This window comes from Nyctibius grandis, chromosome 24, assembly GCF_013368605.1.
Source record: "Nyctibius grandis isolate bNycGra1 chromosome 24, bNycGra1.pri, whole genome shotgun sequence".
Lineage (NCBI taxonomy): Eukaryota > Metazoa > Chordata > Aves > Nyctibiiformes > Nyctibiidae > Nyctibius > Nyctibius grandis.
Genome location: NC_090681.1, coordinates 7114922 through 7135716, shown reverse-complemented (window position 1 = coordinate 7135716; position 20795 = coordinate 7114922).

Genomic DNA, 20795 nt, shown 5'->3' with positions numbered 1-20795 from the left:
CCTGGTTCTGGGAACGACGAGGTGCCTCCTGTCCAGTTGGACCTGTCCCTTTGGCAAGCTCTGGGGGAGGATCTTCAGGGGAAAATGGGAGATCTTACAATATGTGACGTCGGCTCTTGTTCCTGGGTCACATAACCACTAATTCAGCTGGAGGAAGCAGCTGCCTCCTGCACAGCAGAGATAATAGACATCCAGTGCTCAGAGGGGTGTTTGAAATCCTAATTCAGGCTCAGCTCTGCGGGTCTGGCTTCCTCAAGAGTACTGGGATTAGTGCAGAAACAAGGATGCTCCCTTCTCGCTGTGCCCTGCCTTCACTTCCCTCCAGGCCTGGAGCCACGCTGCTCCAAGGGGAGCACAAACCCATCGTGGCAACTTATACCCTCCACCCAAGCACGGGCAGCATCACACCGCAGAGAAGGGGAAGGGAGAAGGGAACTGCAGCGAAGGGACGTGGACGGGGCATTTCACGATATGACTCAGTTTTACAGCGTAAGTCCCTGTGCTGCTGCTGCTGTGATGTGCCCATATACATCCCTGTGAAATTGTGGGCATTCAGTGAAGCATGCAGGGTGGCTCTGAGAGCAATCAGCTTCTATCTGCATATTTTTGCATAAGATCAGATCTTTTTTTGCAGTCCATTTCGACGGAGCTCCACTGGAGCAGAGTCTTCTGCCGCTGAAGGTTGCAGCTTCCCCGTGGGTTACTGGCCCCAAAGGCTCAACTCTGCAACTCTGTTCCTTTGCTGATCTGAAGGAGATTCTTGTTCTCCTAAACTGCTTGAGGCCATTTTTGGGACGTGCAGTTGTAAGCAGGGGGTGAGGTTGGTGGGGAACACCCAGCTCCTCCTCTGGGCTCTCTCTAGGTGCCTGTAAATGGGTGGTAGATCGTAAGGTCATGAGCTGGTCTGGAACGTGCAGAGTGCTTCTGCCATCGTTACAGCATGAGTTCACGTCTGAGCTATGGAAACACAGAGACAATTAGCAAGGTTTTTCAGCTGTAAATATACAGGGAAGCTATAATTAAATGTTAAGAGTTGTAATTAATGCTGCCTATATGAGTATCTCAGCTTCTTATGGAATCCAGACATTCCCTGCCGCTCCCTGTTTCCAGGGGGTGGGCAGAGAGGGCAGGCAGGCAGGCTGTGAAGGGACAGGACCTGTGCACGCACCCGCTGGGGTCCAGCAGAGAGCTACCCAGGCACGTGCAGCAGAGACGTAAACAATAAACGACCTGCTTGTATATTTGTTCTCATGACATTTCTGGATTTCATCTGCTCCTACTAAGCCATGGGTAGGTGGGGAATGGGTGTGCATTGCTGGGCTCTGCCTGGACGCGGGTGTCAAGAGCAGGTCAGCCACCTATCTCTGAAGAGCAGTTCTGGAATATGCACCAGGAGGTACAGATGTGATGGGTAAAAGGCATCTAGAAGAGTCAAGTGATCTCCTCCTCTTGGGTGCTCTGTGAGGCGTCTGTCCCAGGGAAGAGCAGCTGCAAGAAGGATCCATGCTTTCATACCACCTGTATCAGCTTCTTGATGCATTGTGAAGGTTTGCAGTTGACCTGTGAAGTGCTGGGAAAGAGGGAAGTGCCAAACTGGTGCTAAGAACTGGATGAGACTTCAGCGCAGTCATTTGGAAATGAACATTAACCCAGGCTGTAAAATTGTATTTATGAATGTGGGTAAACAGAACCATCTCCATCTGGGAAAATGAGGTCTGCAAGAGGAAGGTGACTGGCTCATTCTCACCCAACAAGTCGAGGATGGAACCTTCTCCACCCTCTTCAGGACCAAGGCATCCTGGTTACCAGTTCTGCACCACAATCACAGGATGCACTTAGCTCTCATAAAATGCAGGGGGCTGTAACAGAGGAACAGAGACAGACTGAAGACACAGAAACTGAGACAGAAGCCTGACCTTAAAGAGGGAAAAAAGGTCTAAGTTTTTCTAGGAGGTACCTGAAGTTACACCGAGTCCAACAGAGGTACCTCATACAATTTATGCAGGTTGATTTTTGGAGGCACGTTACCCTCTGCATGAACCTCCATGTTCCTTGTCCTCATTGTCAGTGCCCACCAGCAGTGTGCTCTGTGTGAACCCAGCGTGCTTGTACCATTTTCCTCTCCTGTTAAGGCGGAAAGGGGCCATGGAGTGCAGATTTCAATCTCAAGGTAGTGAATGGGACTTTTTTGACACAGAAGCTCTTTGCACACAGGACTGTGACTCCTGGAGCAAGATATGATCTGCTTTAAGCGACACGTGGATCACACTCTGCCAAGTGACTCATCCTGTCCCACTGCGGTCCCTACCTGAGCACTCTCCCAACTAAAGTTATGCGGGTACCTTTCAGACAGTTTTCTTTCAAACTCACAGATCTCCTTCTACCCATTTCCAAAGCAAGAGCACAAACGTCAACTGTTCAACAGTAACCAAAACCTCTTTGCCACACTGCCAAGAACTTCACACTGCCAAGAACTTCTTCAGCATCCAGGCTTGAAATGGTCTCTTTTCCTTGCCTGTTGTCTGTGTTCTTGGCTGTGTTTCCCAGAAGCTGCTGTTTCAGGGCTGCTGTCTGTACAAAATTAGCTCCTGAGAACATGTGTTCAGATGCCCTCTAAGCAGACCCGCTGCTGTCAGTACAGCTGCTCCTGGGTTGCAAAGTTATGCCTATGTGCAAGTCTGCTTCAGCAGGATTTTGGTTAATATGTCCCTTGCTGTACAACTGGGATCTTTGTCAAGTTCCTGCTGTTCTCGTTAAATGAAGTTTCTCCTGGGATCATTAATCTGTTTGATCAGAGCAGGAGTTTTAGCTACTCTATCTTAAGGAGGCTTTCTCTCACTTAAGCAACTGAATGCTTTTCCAAAGATTCACAGGACCCTGGTTTACAACCAACCAGTTCAGCTGCTTCAGCTCCTTGGTTATGAGGAGCAGCTTACCAGTGTTATCCTACCCTTTCCTCCCAGTGCCTTTCGCTCTCTGCTTTCCACTTTTCCTGCCCTTCCTGCATCATTCACCCAGAGCCCCTCACTGTCCAGTCTGCAGGCAGGGCAGAAGCACTCAGTTCTTCAGCAAAGCCCAGCTGGTGGATGGACTGCAGAGCTGAGCCATGCGGGGAGGAGCAGCGGAGGTTGTGATCACAGAGTGTCACAAGCTGGGAGGAGAAGCGACGGCTTTTGGGTGGACAGGGACACGGGTCATTGAGGAGACATCCAGAACAGCCTGAAAGTACCTGACATTTCCTCGGCACCTTGGTCTCTGAATGTCACCCTGAGTGCAATTGCCTTCTCCAAGTGCCATGTGAGGAGCTCTGGCAGAGCCACAAGTGACTCACAGCAGTGCGTTATAGCTGGTGTAGTCCTGCCAGCTCTGAGGTGACCTTGCTGTGACACCATGTGCTGGCACCTCTGCAGTGCCACCAATGAGCAGAGTCATCCCTTCATTCAAGGATGGGTCAGCACACCACTGCCTCAAGCTAAATGTGTGGGACGGGGGTAGTCAACAGTCATCCAGCATCCCACCGTACGCTTTGTGCAAGGCTCCTTATGCCTTATCTGTGGCTGTCACCACTGGGTCCTTCCTGGCTGAAAACTCCAGACCATCACAAGACAGGTAGGGGCTGGGATGTGGATCAAGTCCTCAGGTTGCTCCACGTGGCGGTTGCTTCTGAGTGACACCCTGAGAAGCTGAAGCCAAGCAGATGACTAGATAGAGAGCCAACCAGCCAGCGATGCAGACAGACAGGGAAAGGAAGAAATGGAGATCTCGTCTCAAGACTACACTATGTTGTAAAAAATCATTTACAGATTCCTCCTGTGGCTAGTGGGTTTTTTTATCATGAAAGAGTAAGAAAACAAATTAAAGCACAGCAACCTGGCCCCTTACTAAGCAAACAGAAAAAAAAAAAGCCTGATTAGTTCTCAAAGGACAAATAAAATGAACCACCTGATGTTCGTCCAGTGAGGAAACCCATATGGCACGTGGGGCAGATAAGCCATGGCTTTGTCAGCAGAGGCTTGGAGAGAGACATGGCTACGAAGGCACAGTTGTGCCCTGTGCAGGGTGTCTCTGACCGAGGCCATGCACACTGAACCCAGAGGCTGCCACGGACATGGACCCGAGCTGGCCCTGCCAGGATGTCTCTTCTTGAATGGCAGGACTGCAAATGCCCTTGGGCTTGGTGTGCTGCTGCCCTGCTTTTGGTCTCACAGTGTTGGAGCAGATGAACTGAAATCTCCACGCTGGCAGTGAACCCAGGCTCCCTATGAATACTGCTACAGCAACTGGGGCTGAGCAGGGAGGTCTTGGACACTGGCTTTGCAGATGTGAGCGATGTCCCGAGCTTGGAATGTCCTCAGACGGGTGACGATCAGAGCTCTTGAGCAACTTGCATCTCAAAGCTTCTCTGCAAAGACTGACACACCTGCAGCTCTTGCCAACTGAAGGAGTGTTGCTGATAGCCAGTGAGCACAAGCAATGCGTGTTCCCTGGGATTCTGCCGGGCATTTATGGACCTGCCTCTGGACTGGAGGCCCATAGCCTATTTCAGGAAGGAGCTCTCTGTGCTGAGGTTCATACCAAGGACTCCAGCTGGGGAGCACGGAGACACTCTTCATCTCTTCTTCAGACCTCCAACCACCAGCAGGTATGATTTACCAGGGACTGAGCCCCTGGAGATACCTACAAGAAGATGTACAGGTGTTTCTAAATCCTTCTTTGTTTACAGTGAGTTGAAGGACATTGCTCCAAGGCTCCATTCCTAACATTCACTGCAGTCCCTTTTCGTGGGATGAGGTTGTCAAAGCCTTCTCCAAAAACGCCCTTTGTGAGAACGAGGAGATGTTTGCGATACTGTGGCTGTCATCGAGGTCACTGCTCCCCCAGATCTCAGAGCCTGAGATTTAGTCAGGCCTCAAAGGCCGAAGAGCAATGATAACCAGGAGTGTTTGGGGAAGGAGGAGTTTATCACGAAGAGAGACCCAGGATCTTCATGGTGGTGCATGACAGGAGGACAACAGACAGTGGACATAAATTGTAAAAAGAGAGTTTCAGAACAGATATGAAGAAAAACTTTTTCACCATGAGAACAGTCCTCATGGAATAGGTGGAACACATTGCTCAGAAGTTTTGCAGTCTCCACCCTTGTAAGTTTTCAAGACAAGACTGGATAAAGCTGTGAACAACCTGGTCTGATCTCATAGCTGACCCTGTTTTGAGCAGGAGGTTGGACTAGAAACCTCCAGAGGTCCCTTCTGACCTGAATTGCTCTGTAATTCTGTGAGGCCAAGAGCAGAATGAGACCAGCTTCTCAGCGATCTATGCAGAAAGGATGCAAGGTCTGGGGATGGATCTCTAAACACAACTCTGCAGAAGAGCTTCAGAATGAGAGAAAATACAACAGGCCAGTACAGGAATTGAGGTGTGCATGTGCGGGGGCACGTGCGTGGGTGCTAAACGCCCTGCTTCCCTTAGCGGTGGTGGCTGAGCAGGCCTGAAGGCTGACAGCACGCATTGGTGCATGTTGCCTCTTGAACCTGAACATGTTTTCTCTTCAGTGCTTTCTTTGTGGGATAAGCCCAGATGGGATCCAGTGAAACCAGTGGCTTTGCTTGTCTTCGCAAGATGTCCCTTCCTTGCCAGGTGTTCTTCTTTGTGGCTCGTATGGGAGCACCTAAAGATACCAAGAAGTCAGTGTGTAATGGATGCTGCAACCATAAGCCATGAGCTCTGGGAAAGGGCTGCAAGTCAAGATTATGCAAACAATTAATTGCAATGTTGGAAACACTCCCTTTTGTTTCACTCGGGAATTCCAGGTGCATTTGGTGATGCTATGGGTTTGCCTGCTGTCCGATCCCAGGAAAACACGATATGATTTGTTAAATGGGAGTTTGGGCCAAAACGTTCAAAACTGGAATAACCAGGGTTTGTTTTTTTCCCAGGCTGTGAAAAATGCACCCTTTTAAGAATCAATAAATTTGTATGCAGATTCCCAGCACATGAATAATTCATGGTTATAAGAAAGGCGAAACACTATAGTGGTTTGATTATGCAGTTGTTTTAAATAAGCAAAATTAGCTGTTAATGAGACCCCTATGCATATTTAGGAAAGCTGAATAATTTATTAAGAGCCAAGAAATGACGGCTGGAGAAGGGAGGAGAAAGCCAAGCAGCTCTGTTGAGATTGATTGTGTTGTGTTACTGTGCTTGGGGGGGAAGAGGGCACAAATTAACCCCTTTTTCAATAAAACACAACTAATGCACATGCTTTCATGAAACAGCTCTGCAGAGGGACCAGGTGATGTCCTTGCACTGAGGACTTCACTTTTACAATGGCGCTATGAATTAAGGATAATAGTTAGGTGGCATCCCAAATGTCAGGCAGTTCAGGACCCTGCAGCCCAGGAACATCCATTTCTTTCATCTGTAATGAATCACCAGTCTGACAAAGAAAAATAATCTTTCAAAGCCCCCAAATCATAAATGCTGGACAGAGGGACTTCTCCAGACAGGGAGAGCAAAAAGCAGAAAAAAGATTCTACCCACCTTTTTGTTAAATTTTCCCTAGGATTTTCTCGTAAGAAGGGCTAATTATCACCTCTGAGGCTCTTCCGTGTTAGTAGCATCTGTGCACATCCCAATCCCATGCCCAGGCGTGCTGGGGGAGATGTTCCCTTATGGTGGGAGCTGCAGGCAAACTGCATCACACTGCTCTTCCGTGTGCAGGCAGAGCATGACCACTGCTGCAGCTTTCCTGGGCCAGGTCTAATAGCCCTGGTTAGCTCCACTGCCCCTTCCTCCCTTCCCCACTGAAGCTGCCTGCTCCTTGTAAACCCTAGCAGGGAAAACAGCCAGCCCAGAGACAAGAGGGGTGGCTCGTTTGGGAGGGTTACCTGAAGTAAAGGTTTTGCACATGCAAACCCTTGCAAGTGTCCTCACTGCGGATCACTGGTCCTCTTACATGTGGGAACAACAGTGGTGCTCTCACCTAGTGACATCTACAGACATGCAGACGTGGGATGTGCATGGGCCTTGAGGGTGCCTCAGCATTGCTGTCATGTATGGGTGAAAGAGGAAAGTCTGAAAAGCAGAAGGGAGTTAACAGTCTTGTGCTGAAAGATATGACCCCAGGAGAAGCCCTTGGAAAGCAGATGTGAAGCTCTGCCTAGCTTGTCTGTGGTACTGTTTTGTTTGTTTTTTGTTTTTTTCTTCTCTGTTCTGGGGTTTACTTTTATGTAAAAGGCATGGTAGTGGATCAGGACCATTTTATTCCAACGTGGTGGTCATTTCTCTAGCCTTTGTTTTTTTAAGCTTGGCAATTTGTGCTATGAATCTTGGCCCCATCATATCTGACAACGCAGGTAAGTGGCACCAGCCTTGCAAGGGCTCCCATCTCCTCCATGTTTACTTGGGTGAAGGCCATGCAGGTGCAAGCCTTCCCATGGACTAGCCACCCCACATGGCTCTGTCCTTCAGGGTGGTGCTGTATGGAGCTCCCATTTTTCTGCATGGAGCATACCAAACACCTGCCAGTTCTGTGGGGTCTCCATTGTGGATCATCACTGCAAGTTGAGTTTTGCTGTCCTCTACCAAGCAGTGACAGTGCTCAAGCCTGCTTGCAGGACCTGTGACTCTTCAGTCTCCTTTGCCTGCAGCTTTCTGCTCAGCACAAGCCAAAAGCCTCTGCTTCTGCTGCTGCTTGATCTCTGATTTGGGTTTGTGGGTCAGTGCTAAGAGCTGATTTTGGCTGTTCAAATCCTAGTGAACTGGATTATTGCAGAGACCTCCAAAGTTTGTACGAGCAGAGCTGGTGCTGGACTCTGACATAGCTGGCTCATTTCACATGATACGTGAGTACTTGGGTCTGGTGTCTTGTCCTGGTTCCTGTGTGCTGGTTGATTGCCAGCGGGGAGAGATGGGTGATAAGTATTACAGAAGAGAGCTTGAGTTTCTGGTGCCTGGACTATCACTGTATCTTACACCCAGCTGGGTCCTCTGCCTTTACCACAGCCACAGGTCTTCTGGAGGGATGTGTCCTACCAGAGCCAGCCAGAGCACCTTGTTCAGAATGTGCAGCAATGGGATCCTGGGCCTCTTGCTCATTGTGGAGTTGTGCCTTTTCTCTTGCTATAAATAAGAGGCCATGGAAATGCAGAGGGGCTTTGGAGGAAGATTTCTAAGGCTACGTCTGAGGAGTGTGTCTTCCCTTCAGTGCTCCCTGGAGAAGCATCCCTGGCCCAAGAAAGATCTGCCAATGCAAAACATTTATCTAGGACAGCTCTAGTTTCAGATAAGGTCAGAAATGTGGGTCCATGTGATGATGCATGGTCTGGATGGGACACATCAGCCGTTGTCTAACTTGGAAACTCAAAGGAAACTCAAGATGCAGCATGCTCGGGGAAGGCCTGGGCAGGAGAAAGGCTGTGACCTTTCTTATCCAGTTTTAGGGCTGGATAAGCACACAAACCTTCCTCACACACTGGATTGTGTGCCTTTGCTGTTCTTTCAGCCTGGTGGGTGCAGAGCTTGGCCATAAATGATACCAACTCCTACAGCCCCTCAGGCTGCCAGTCACACAGTGAGTGTCTGCCTAGCTCATTGCACTGCTTCCTGGGACAGACATGGGACCCTACACGAGGAGGTGTCCTGGTGTCTGCCATGGTCCATGGTGTCTTGGGAACCCAGCTGTGTCGTGGCTTTGCACAGCTCTGCATGTTGTTCCAGCCAAAGTGCACCAGGGGAGAAAAACGGGCCCAGAAACTTGAGGAGAGGCCAGGTAAGTGACCTACCAAGAGGTAACGCTTACAGGAGCTGCAGGGAACACAGAAGCTGGAGGAGATGTGGCTTCTCCATATGAACACGGGTTGAATATGACTGCCCCCCAGTTTCTGTGCTGGTGGCTGAGCTGGTAGGCGGTTTGATCTTCAACCGTGTGGTGGTCTAGTCACTCTCTGGGCATATTGCACCCCTGGATGGCGTGTAGAAGGGGACAGAATTTTGACCCTGGGGATTTGTCCTATTTCTTTGTTTGCAGTGAAGGTGCTGGAAGAGATTCACAGCTCCCATGAAGTGGGTTTTTCATCAAGAGACAGGAATAGCACACGGACATGCTGAGCTCCCAGAAGGATCAATGAGGTGCTCGGGGTGAGGAGCCTGGTGGATTTGCCATGTGGGTGGAAATCTTTGTTGGTGCTGGTCATGATGGGCAACGTGTGTGGCTGCTTTGCTTTTGGGAAGACAAGTCTCAGGAATCCTTGCCATGTGTCAGTCAGAGAGGAGGCAAGGAAGCGAGCTGCAAGTGCTGGGTCGTGGCACAGGTCATACAGCAGCTGCTCCTCAGTGGGTATGGCAGAGCCGTGGACCTTGCCCTGGGAGTGGGCACAGGGAACTCCCCGGGGCTGCTCGCTCCTGTGGGAGTTTGTTTTGTGACCTTCGATCGCATCAGGAAGCCTCTCTCTCCTGTGCAGGGGCTGTTGCTCCAAGGACCGGTTGTCACCTGGACAGGAGCTGCTCTCCATGTGCCGACAGCTTTGCCACATGCCATCCCTCAGCTCTGGAGCTGACAACCGCCCTGGGCCAGAGCAGATGCCCCATCGTGAAGCTCAGGTCACAGCAGAAGGGAGCAGGTGCTGGACCTGCTCCTCTCCTGGAGGAGCACATTCAGCTTCATCTTCCTGGTGGTCTCTGTGGCCCCAGAGCTGTTTGGGGACCTGCTCACTTGGCTGGCGCCTGGGCACATTGCTGGGAAGTTACAGGTGCCTGGGCCCCGGCGAGGCTGGCGGGACGGAGGGCAGTCAGTTTGCACTTGAGATACGAAAGGAAACTGTTTTCTCAGGGAGGTGACGTTGGACTGAGGGCTAAATTGATTTCCATAAATATTTGAGCAAGGCTGAATTATTTATGACCCTCCGGTGACACAATAGAAGGAACCAATGGAATCATCTGTGAATTTTCCAGATGACTTAGTTTAAAAATGCTGCTCGTTATTATTTATGTGGGTCAGATCCCCCTTTGCTCCTGGCCAGGCCTTGCACATGAATTACATAAACACAGAGTCAATATACAAATCTCTCCCTTTATCTATCTTAATCTGCCAGTCAGTAAAAGTGAGCAGCAGCCTTGCTGTTTGATTCCCCAGGAGGACTGTAATCAGAAACCTTTGTCATTGAAATGAATGCAGAGGAAAAGGAAGAAAGAAAGAGAGAAAGAGAGAAAGAAAGAAAGAAAGATGAAAGAAAAGAAGGCAAGAAGGCAAGAAAGAAAGAAACAATGAAAGAGAAGGAAGGAAAATAAAGGAAAGAAAGAATAAATGCAAGAAAGAACTTGAAGGAAGAAGGAAGAAAGACTTTGAAGGAAGAAGGAAGAAAGACTTTGTAGGAAGGAAGAAAGGAAAGAAAGAAGGAAAGAAGGAAAGAAAGAAAGAAAAAGAAAGAAAGAAAAAGAAAGCAAGCAAGCTGCTTGTTTGCATGCAGACTGAGCATTGCACAGTGGGAAGCAGGAACCTGTACGGATCTGAGTTGCAGCCAGACTCCTGAACATCCAAGTCAGACCCATGCACATTCACACCCAAAGAAAGCACTTCTTGCTAGCGCTCTGCTCTTGCTACTTGCAAAGGAAAGAGGTGGTGCTGATGGATAAGTCCTGGGAGAGATGACCAAGAACTGGCAGGAGAAACAGGGTAGAGAAGCACTTCCCACCTCTGGGAAGGCAGGGACTGCTGTGAAACAGGACTTGTTGGCCTACAGATGTCAGCTGGAAGGGACCTTGGAAGTCTTGAGTCTGCTTGAAATGGAACTAACATTATCCTTTGAGGGGTAGGTGTGGAATGAGTAGTTACTGCCAAAACAACACGAAAAATTAATCAGAAGCCCCAATTGTCAGTGTTGTATGGAGATTTGGGGTATGTGTCTCCAGCAGTTTCATCTCTCTGTGATCTGAGAGAAGAGAAAGCAGAGAGCTTTGGAAACTCAAGAATATATGAAAATTTATGAGATCTCCAGAACTAGGGTTTGCCACTTCTTCTAAGCCATTTCAGCAGATGCCGGCTGCTGAGTGTGGAGCGAAGGGCTAATGAAATGCTGGAAATTTTTCTGGGTCTGCTGAATCAGAAGAGGATTTTGGATCTGGGCTTAGGTGAGGTTCACCAAGGTCTTCAAATATCATGTGGATTGAGTAGAGTTGTTCAATTGCTGAGCAGTGAAAGTGGATGGAAGGTGTCTCTTTGGATCTGTGTTCAGGGAGGTGAAGCCGAAGTGTATTAATTAAGTGGCTTTGAACCCCTAATTGACAATTGAAGTGGGCTTCATTTAAGTAAGATCAGTTCATATTCACTTTTCTGTTCACTTAAGGTGATGAGAAGCACTCCTGAGAACCATTTTAAGTGGTTTCCTCTTCACAAAAAGAATAATATTAACTTAAGTGGGAGGGGTATATGAGAGACATGTAAAGCCTTGGCTTTCCCAGAGCCAGGCAGAGCAAACCCCATGCTATAAACCCAACTTCACTTACAGTCAGTCAAATCCAGTCCTTGGGTTCCCCCAAACTTGCCTGAGATGGGAACCTATGGATGGGCCCATTTCTTTTCACTGGCCAGCAAAGAGCAAAAGTTCAGGGTCCTGAAAGAATCACAGAGAGAATTAGTTTAGGAGGGATCTCTGGAGGTCTCTGGTCCAACCTCCTGCTTTGTGCAGAGCTGGCTTAAAATCTGCAACAGGTTTCTCAGGGCCAGTCCATTCAGGTTTCGAAATTCTCCAAAGACGGAGATTCCACCCCATCCCTGAGTGCCAGTCCCAGTGTTAAAACATTCACATTAAGTGAGATGAGTACGTGTCAGAGGACATGTCCTATGTTTAGTCTCCAAAACTAGGAGACATCCCCTCCTTCTCCAGTGCCACAGACAAGGCAGGCACTGCTCCTTCCAACTGGCTCCTAAGATGGGTCCCACAGGCACATCTATGTGGATCAGAGCTCCAGGCAAGCACTGTGCCAACCCAGCAGGTCCACAGTGCTGGACCCTGTGGTGGGCAGAGCCAAGAGCTAGTCTTCAAGAGCAGCCAAGCCTGGTGCCGGGGCCCAGGGAGCAGTGAGAGTGAGCAGGTGGGGCAGGCAGGGTCCCAGGGATGGTAATCTCTTGTGCATCCTTGTGCAGGGTTCACCCCAGCGTTGTCTGTCCTTTTGGTCCCACAGTGTGCAGCACACGTGCATTCAGGCAAAGCAGTCTCTCCATTCCTTCAGCCTCTTGGACCTGACATTTTGCTGTCAGGTCTGAGGGAAGCACAGAACCTGATGCCTTCAGCTTTTGGTCAGAGGGTGGCTTTGGATGAGATTTTAGGAGGGGTGTTTCTCAGGCAGACAGGGATCCCTTCAGCCATGGCCATGCTCTCTGTTTTCTCAAGGTTCTGATGCTCTCTCATTGCAGAAATGGGATCATGCTCTGATCAAAGATCTGTTGTTCTCTATCACAGCAGCCATGTGAAGACTTCAGACAGGATCCTGGGGATGCGGGGGGATGAACTGGGTAGTGAAAGGAAGGAATTTGCTGTAGAACTGCTGCAGCTGGCCCTGGAGGAGAAAGCACCCGCTCTCTGGGCAGGTAAGAGGGTTTTGTAGCAAACCTTGTGGGGTTTCCAAGTATGAGACACACAAGGAGGCCTTTTTCATGACCCCAGAGCTTCACATTAACTCCTGACTCAAATTCTGATGGATGCCACAAGGACAAAGAACGAGATCCCGGTTCCCTGGGTTTGCCTCTGGATGCAAAAACATCTCTGCAGAGAGAGATGTGACTGTGTACACTGGTGTCAGCTCTTGCTTGGGGGAAGTTTTGAGCAGGGCTGGGTTGGGCAGCATCCTCTGGGCTGCTCTCCCAGCCTAAGCCCTTGGACGCTGCTCCTGAGCTGGCGTTTCCCCTGTTGCTGTTGCTGTCTCTGGGTGTTGGCTGTGGGAATGGCCCAGTTGTGTGTGCTGTGTAAGCAAAGGCAGAAGGGCTGTTTTCACCTTGTGCCCTTGAATGGCTACCTCCTACCTAGCTAATCATTAGCCAGGTTAAACACAGCAGGACCAGGCTGTTTCAGAGTGTTTTGGTGGTTCCTACAGGGCTGGGGTGGAGGCAGCCCCTCACGTCCAGCCCCACCTGCAGTAACGCCTGTCTCCATCCCTCCCATGGACCGTGGGCTGAGGCCAAGCAATCCCACACCATCATTTCAGAACATAATCAGAGCTTTTTCCTCTGCTATGATAACAAACTCATTAGGGTTTCTCTAGGGCCTTTTGCACTCTATGACCATTTTTGTCTTGTCTCAAAGCTCTCCCTGTCCCCCAGACAGCCCTGAGCCTTGGTCCCCTTTGTGTGACACATGCACCATCCTCCTGAAAAAGTCCTGGAGGCACAGCAAGGGCAGGCATCGAGGGGAGCAGGACAAGGCTAGGAGCCACTAAAGGTGTCACCTGAGATAACTGCGGCATCAGGGATAGCTGCAGAGGTCAGACAGACCACCTCTGGGGTCAGGTGGTGTAGGAACAGGTGGAAAGATGTTGGTGGGCAACAAACCTGTGACCAGGAGCTGAGGGAGGTGATGCTGGGGGTCTGCTTGGCCAATTGCGTGCAATACACCAGGGTCCTCCAGGCTTCACAGCCTAAGTTCGTGGCGTGCTCTGGGAGCCTCGCTGCAGCAGCTCTGCATGGCGGCTTCTCCCAACAGCAGCACGGACCTGCTGCAGCCAGCGAGGGAGAGAGGTGCTGCCCTGGCGCTATGCCCCATGGCCTGGCAGTGTCCTGGGTTGCCCTGGACCAATCTTGCTGTTTCTTTGCCCACCCTTATGAGACAGCCACATGTCCAGCCCTTCTCTTATCCTGCTGGCAATGCCAAGGACCAGGGCTGTCCCTGAAGGCAGCAGGGAGGACATATAGTGTGAAATGAGGTTTCATTTCTCTGGTGCCTTCGTCTGCCAGGACCAGGATGTCAGCAGCCACTGACACGCTGCTTCAGTCTTGCTGGTGGAGGTGGGACAGGGGCCAGGCTGGCTTTGTGCAGCTCTTGTAGTGAGGTGGGATCCCAACCCATGCTGGGTACCCAGTGAGCAGCACTGGCTCAGCAAACCTGCTGAATGCTGGGCTCTTTCTCTGCCTTCCTTCGTCTGGGGATGCCCTTGGGAAATTACATCCGCAAACATTGTAACTCCATGTCTCCTAATGAAAAATGTGAAATGAATACTTGCAGGTCAAGGTCCTCACCTGCCTTTGGGCTCAGGGGCTTAGAAGGACACCATATGTTGTCAGACTCAAAGATGGAGCAGGGGTTAGGCGGTGCTCAGTGTTGGCAGCAGCATCTCCCTCTGGACTGTGCTGAGCCATGACTGACAAAGGCTGTTCAAGAAGGTGCCAGCACAAAAAGGGACTTGCCACTTTGCAGCTGGGCTGCTGGGAGCTGCCCACCTCCTGCTGCCCTGGACTTCCAGCTCCCCTCAGGGAAGGTGCCTGGAATCTGACAGGGTGCTCAACCATGCCTGAGTACTGATGGGTGGTATGGTTGTGGGGAAGGGTCCAAGGGTGTTGTGGAACCTTACAGCATCACCCTGCTGGTCTCTTGGCAGGCAGGGGAAGCCAATCTCCTTCACCCCCACGTCACCCCCCCCGGCTCTGTCTATGGCTGGTGACTCCTTCTGCAACTCTGTTCCCAGGAGGCGCGTTTAGGAGATGAGCAACTCAGCTCCAGGTTGGCCAAGCCAGTGAGGTCCTGCCACGTATTGGGTGGTAAGCAGTGGCCTGGATGGTGAGACTGGGGATGAGAAAACGCTCATGGGGAAGGTGTGTGCTGGCCTGTGCTACTGGCTTCTGATGGTGGGTTTGGTGCTCCAGAGAAGGGGTGCGTGGACACCTCACTGCTGGCACAAGGGTGGTCATGCCTCCATGCAGGTCCATGGCCTTGTGCCCAGCCTGCCCAGGACTGCTCAGCGGGTGCTATGAGCAGACCTCCTGCACCCTCACAGGGCAGCCTCCCCATGGAGTGCTGAGCTTCCCAGGGCCCTCACTGCTCTGCTAAGCCACAGATCCTCAGGATGCAGGGCAAGAAGGTTGTACCTTCCAACACCCAGCGAAGTCCTGCTCTCCTGAAGCCATCACTGCTGGGAATCCAGGGAAATCAGGAACATTTGAGGCTTTTCCTCTTCCACCCACTGCATGGGGACTTCCCTGCTGTCTCCTCTGGGACCAGAATCGGGGCGTATCTCTTTCTGGGAAGTGGTTGTGTCATCTAGAGACATCTGTTTCCCAGGAAACGTGAGTTGCAGCTTCCCTCTTTGTGGCAGTGCCTGCAGGGCCAGCCCATGGCCGGTCACTGGCAGCATGTCTGTCTTATACAACTCCCTTTTTGCCTCTGCTCCTCCAGCCCGGGAGGCTCCCAGGGTCAGCGAGGCCCTTTCCCTAGAGGCAGTTAAGCAGTGGGGCTGGGTGGGGGTGGCGGGCTGCCTGCTGTTCATCTCCTTTGTTTTCCAGGAGCTGCTTTTGAGAAGGAAACAGGTGGATCTGAGGGGATCCCAGCCCGGTGAAAAGTCACGCGGCACGGACAGCCCTGCTCCAAAGTCCGACACTGCCACCTCCACCACCGCCCTGGGCATGTTTCCCTGCAGGAAGGGCAGCAAGGATCAGCCTGATTTATTTTTTTCTCCTGGCTCAAAAACTTTTGATGTGTTTTGGAGAGAGCGGAGGATGGGGAAGGGGTGCTCCCTTGTCCGCTTCGATGGGGATCATGGGCTGCCATGACTTTGGCTCTGGCTCGCAGTGGATGTATGTCAGCGTCACACGAGCCATCAGGAGACAGATGGCATTTTACTGCCTGGCTGGAAGTCGCCCTTTCTTTTCTTTCCTCTCCCCCTCCTTTTCTTCTTCTCTTTCTTTCTTTTTTTTTTTGTTGTTGTGCCGTTTTTGTGCTTGAAAGAAACTGAGAGGGAGATCGAGAGCAAGGAGAAAGGATGCTTGCCTTTTGAACTGTTATCTGATGCTAGCAGAGATGATCTCCATGTGGCTTGGGCTTTTGCATCTGTCTGCCTCGCCAGCCCTGTCAGGGCTGAGCTACAAGTGGGGCTGCGTGCGGGACTGCCGCGGGGCTGGCAGCCAGGGCTTGAGCAGCGGCTGAGGAAGGGGGATGCAAGGGGGATGCAGGGGGGTTGCTCTGGGTAGGAGGGGGTCTCCGGCTTGCCCAAGAAAACACATGATTGATGGCTGTGGCCCTGTTGGCTTCTGATTCTCTGAGGGAGCCAGCTCTGAGGGATGGGGTGAGGATCCACTGCAAAGCTCCAGAGGTGTGCGAGGGACTTGGGGAAATCGAGGGCCCTGTGGCCAGCAGAGCTGGAAGGAGCAGGAAACAAAAATCCTGCAGTGCTTCCTGGGGGCAGGGCTGGCCCTGCTTTATTAACAGAATCACAGAATCGACTCGGTTGGAAGAGACCTCTGGGGTCATCGAGTCCAACCTTTGACCTAACACCACCATGTCAACTAGACCATGGCACTAAGTGCCACATCCAGTCTTTTCTTAAACACCTCCAGGGATGGTGACTCCACCACCTCCCTGGGTAGCCCATTCCAATGCCTAATAACCCTTGCTGAGAAGAAATGCTTCCTAATGGCCAACCTGAACCTCCCTTGGTGCAGCTTGAGGCTATGTCCTTTAGAAACCACAGGGTTGAACCCTGTCCTGTCCTTTCCCTGCTGCCTAACTGCAGCTGGTGAACATCAGGTCCTGGCTGTACAGCCTGTCCAACGTGGGGACAGATGTGAGCTGGGCTGCAGGGTGAGGACATCTTCAGGCTGGGTTCCTGGCCTTGGCCAGGCACTGGCCACATACCACTTCAGTGGAAGCACTGGGAGCTCTTTCACTGTGTACTGCATGGTCAACAGTGGTAGGCTACATCTTAAATGTGGGGTGGAAACCCAGCTCCTGAGACGGACCGTGCTGTGGTGCCTGAGTGATGGCTGAGCAGCCCTTACTGCCAGCCACGCCTTTCCCCCAAGCAGGTCTCTTACAACAAAGAAGGTCCCCATCTCTTGGTTGTGCCAGGTGATATGAGAAGGGGCATTGGCCAAAAGCTGCAACATGTGTTGCTCTTGGCATTCTTCTCCAGGAGGGTGGTGTGGTCTGGGACACCAGACGGGAGGGGGAATCTCTGTTCCTGGAGGTTTTAAAGACTTGACCAGACTAAACCTCGATGTTGGTGGTAGCAGGTTGGACTAAAGACTTCCAGACACCCTTTCTACCAGCTCTGGGATTCTCTGAAGTCCTTTACGTGCCCTGGGTTAAAAGCCCCGAGCTGATCAACTGGGTGACCCTCTTGGGCTTTTCAGACCCCAAGCAGCCATCAGTAAGGCTAGAAGACTATCAGCCTTCCTAAAACATTCCTAATCTCATGTCTGCTCAGGCCAAGGTTCTCCCCTACCCTTTGGCTTGCCATGAAGATGCATGAGTGCATGTGAGTGTGCACAGAGGTGCAAGTGCCTTCCCATGCATGTGTGAATTGGACAGTGGGTGAGTGTCTGCAGGAGCTGCCTGCTGTGGACAAAGGCACAGGAGACAAAGACAAAAATAGTTGAGATGAAATCCTATTTCATTACAAAAAAGAAGTGACACAGGCTCAGTCCATGTCTATGACAGCAAATCACTGAGCTAGAGAAACAAAGATCTTAAAAGGAATTGAGGATTTTCACCTGGCACTTCTCTCCAAAATGTATTTACTTAAGTACAGAAAATTAAATGTATAATGGAAACAAATAGTTCAATAAATTATATTGACTGTATTGTGCTTTCTTTTGAAATGAATATCCATTTTTTCTAAGCTTTTTGGTAGCACTCAAAATAAATCTTTCTTTTCAGTTTGAATTTGATATTTCCTGGTTCCCCTTAGGACTTAATTTAACTGAAGTTTCTTTAAACATTTTTTGCTTCCAGGGTATCTGAAATTACAGGTTTTCTCCTCCAAACTGCAACCAGCCTAAGAAGTCAGACACCTGCACAGATGTATTCTGATGCAAGTCTCCCACCCAGACCTGAGTAGGAGACTTTGAAATCCTGCAGAAAATGTTTCCCTTTAAATCTTAATCATAGAATCATGGAATGGTTTGGGTTGGAAGGGACCTTAAAGATATCCAGTTCCAACCCCCTGCCACGGTCAGGGACACCTTCCGCTAGACCAGGTTGCTCCAAGCCCCATCCAACCTGGCCTTGAACACTGCCAGGGAGGGGGCAGCCACAGCTTCTCTGGGCAACCTGGGCCAGTGTCTCACCACCCTCACAGGAAAGAATTTCTTCCTAATACCTCATCTCAATCTCCCCTCTTTCAGTTTAAAACCATTAACCCTCGTCCTACCACTCCATGCCCTTGTAAAAAGTCTGTTTATCTTTCTTTTACATCAGTCACTTCTCCATGATGTTGGTTGCTTCAGCGCCTGAAAGCAGGTCCCCTCTGCCAGGGCACAAGAGAAGTCGATTAATTCATTCATTTGGAGCTGATGGTAATTACATAAAATTTCCAAAATACTCATGGGCCTGCATGCTGCCGTGCCTGCACAGCAAGTGCAGCGCTTGCTATTCTCTCCTCTCCCTGGCTTCAGATATGCACGCACAGTTATTAATATAATTCCAAATACAGCCATTATCACTCATCTGGCATTTATTATGTGGAACAACCTCAATAAATGGGTGATAGGAGCTGGGTGGTACTTTACTGGATGTGCAGTACATTAACTGCCTTATTAAATATAAATCATATATCTATTTGCATTTCCAGTTCAAGGCTTTTACTCATGATGTGGTTGTAGGTACTAAAACTTTCTGGGAGTCAATACAGCCCTGCATCTGAGAAGTGATTCACAGCTCTGCTTTGCTGGTGTTTCAGCTGGCAGATTCATGGCATGTGTGTGTGAGAGAGATACTGTCTGCACGGACACCCTGGATTCGGGACCTGCTGAACCACCAGCTCATTGCTAAGAAAGACCATGAAATTGGAGCTGACTCTAGAGCCGTGCCCCAAGAGCAAAGCTCTCAGGGAATGCCCAGAAAAAAAAAGAGGCGTTTCCAGAAGGTGCTGGAGACATTGAGGTGGGAAAGAGTCTGCTCATGGTGATCCCAATTAGTGTGCACTGCTGGGCTACTGCAGATGATGGGAGTTGAGCAGTGCTCCGTTGCTGGAGGTCTGTGGAGGGTGGAGGTGATCTGTGGGGTGGTGCATGTTCATCTGTCATGTTTAAAGCAAAGTGAAGGGCTGAGAACTCAGTTCCCACAGCTGCTTGTGGCAAGGACTGTGCCTTGCAGCCTCCAGTTGTTCTGCTGATGTTGGGGTGCTTGTGGTACCGCTGGCTCACGCTCAAGGCAGAACAAGCAGAAGAAGAACCAAACCTGGATCTTTGTGGCTGTGTTGTTTGCATCTCCACAGCACTTTTGGGTACAGCACGGTCACATGCACACCCAAGAGGTGTCACAGGCAAAGGTACTGCCACGCATCTCCCTGCTCCCCTGTGAGCGACTGAAGCTCCTCACTGGAGCACGCTCGCTCACGTACTGTAGCAAGGGTGGCCTGGGGTCAGACATTGCCTTGGCTGGTGGATCAGCTGCGTGCCATTTCTGCAGTACCTTTGGAGTGCAGAGCTCTGTGCACATTTATGTGCTGAGCATATAATTATAAGTATATATAACCATATCCTGTAATGAGAAGTGACTTAAATGGACTATAAAAAGAGTCCTGTGTAACACCTTCCAGTAGACAAACCTCCTGTCCTCCTTCCTCTGGGAAGTGGGGAGCAGGTGAAAGCCACTCCAGGTGCTACAGAGAGTGCAAGCTGGGTGCTGCCTCCAAAGGATGCTGCGGAAGGTGGGGTTGTGGAGCAGCCCCTTCCCCCAGCAAGACAATGTGAACGCAGGGACGTGCAGCAGCGCAGAGTCAGGGCTACGGCCGTAATACCAAGGGGCAAAATCACGTGCTGTGAGCAACACGTGGTCACTGAGCCCTGCTGAAAATCCCATTGAGAGTAACACCTCTTTCCCTTTGTCAGTGCAAGAAGAAACTCCAATTACCACCCACATGGCACAGGGTGTAATAGGAGAAATTCTGCTTGCCTGGTCTGCCCCCTCCTACCTTTGCCAGCTGGAAACCCCAGGAAGAAGTGTCTGCTGTGCAGGGTCTAGATGACTAATGGATGTGGCACATTGTGAGATCTGGAAGCGAAAGCACCATTCAGCATCTGGGCTGCCAGCCTTTGCAACACCGTTTCTGCCCTGGGAATCACTCCTAACTCCTGGCAAGGGAAAACCCGAAAGATGTTTGGGATTCTCTGGGGTTTTTGCAATGTTTCATGCTCAGTTGATGTTGTGGGGAAAAAATTTGGGGGTGAAGTCAGAGTTTCTTCAGCTCCTCCCAGCTGCTTGCTCTCCTGATGTTGTCTCCTCTCTTTTTTTGGGACAGAGACATGCTGGATCCTGCTGTGAAATTAGCCTGTATCTCACAACATCCCTTCTGCTGCTCTCAGAAAGGGAGCATCACTCTCTGTCTCTACAGGTGTCTGTGCACAGAGCCACTCTCCCTGCACAACCCAGAGTTCAGCAGCACCTCTACCACCACACCAGGTTGTCTCTGACAGCTGCTGGGTGGTACAGGCCAGTGGGAGCAGGCACCTTCCTCAGTGCATGAGCACAATCACAGAATCCCAGCCTGGTTGGGGTTGGAAGGGACCTCTGGAGATCATCCAGCCCAACCCCCTGCCAAAGCAGGGTCACCCAGAGCACGTTGCACAGGGTCGTGTCCAGGCGGGTTTTGAA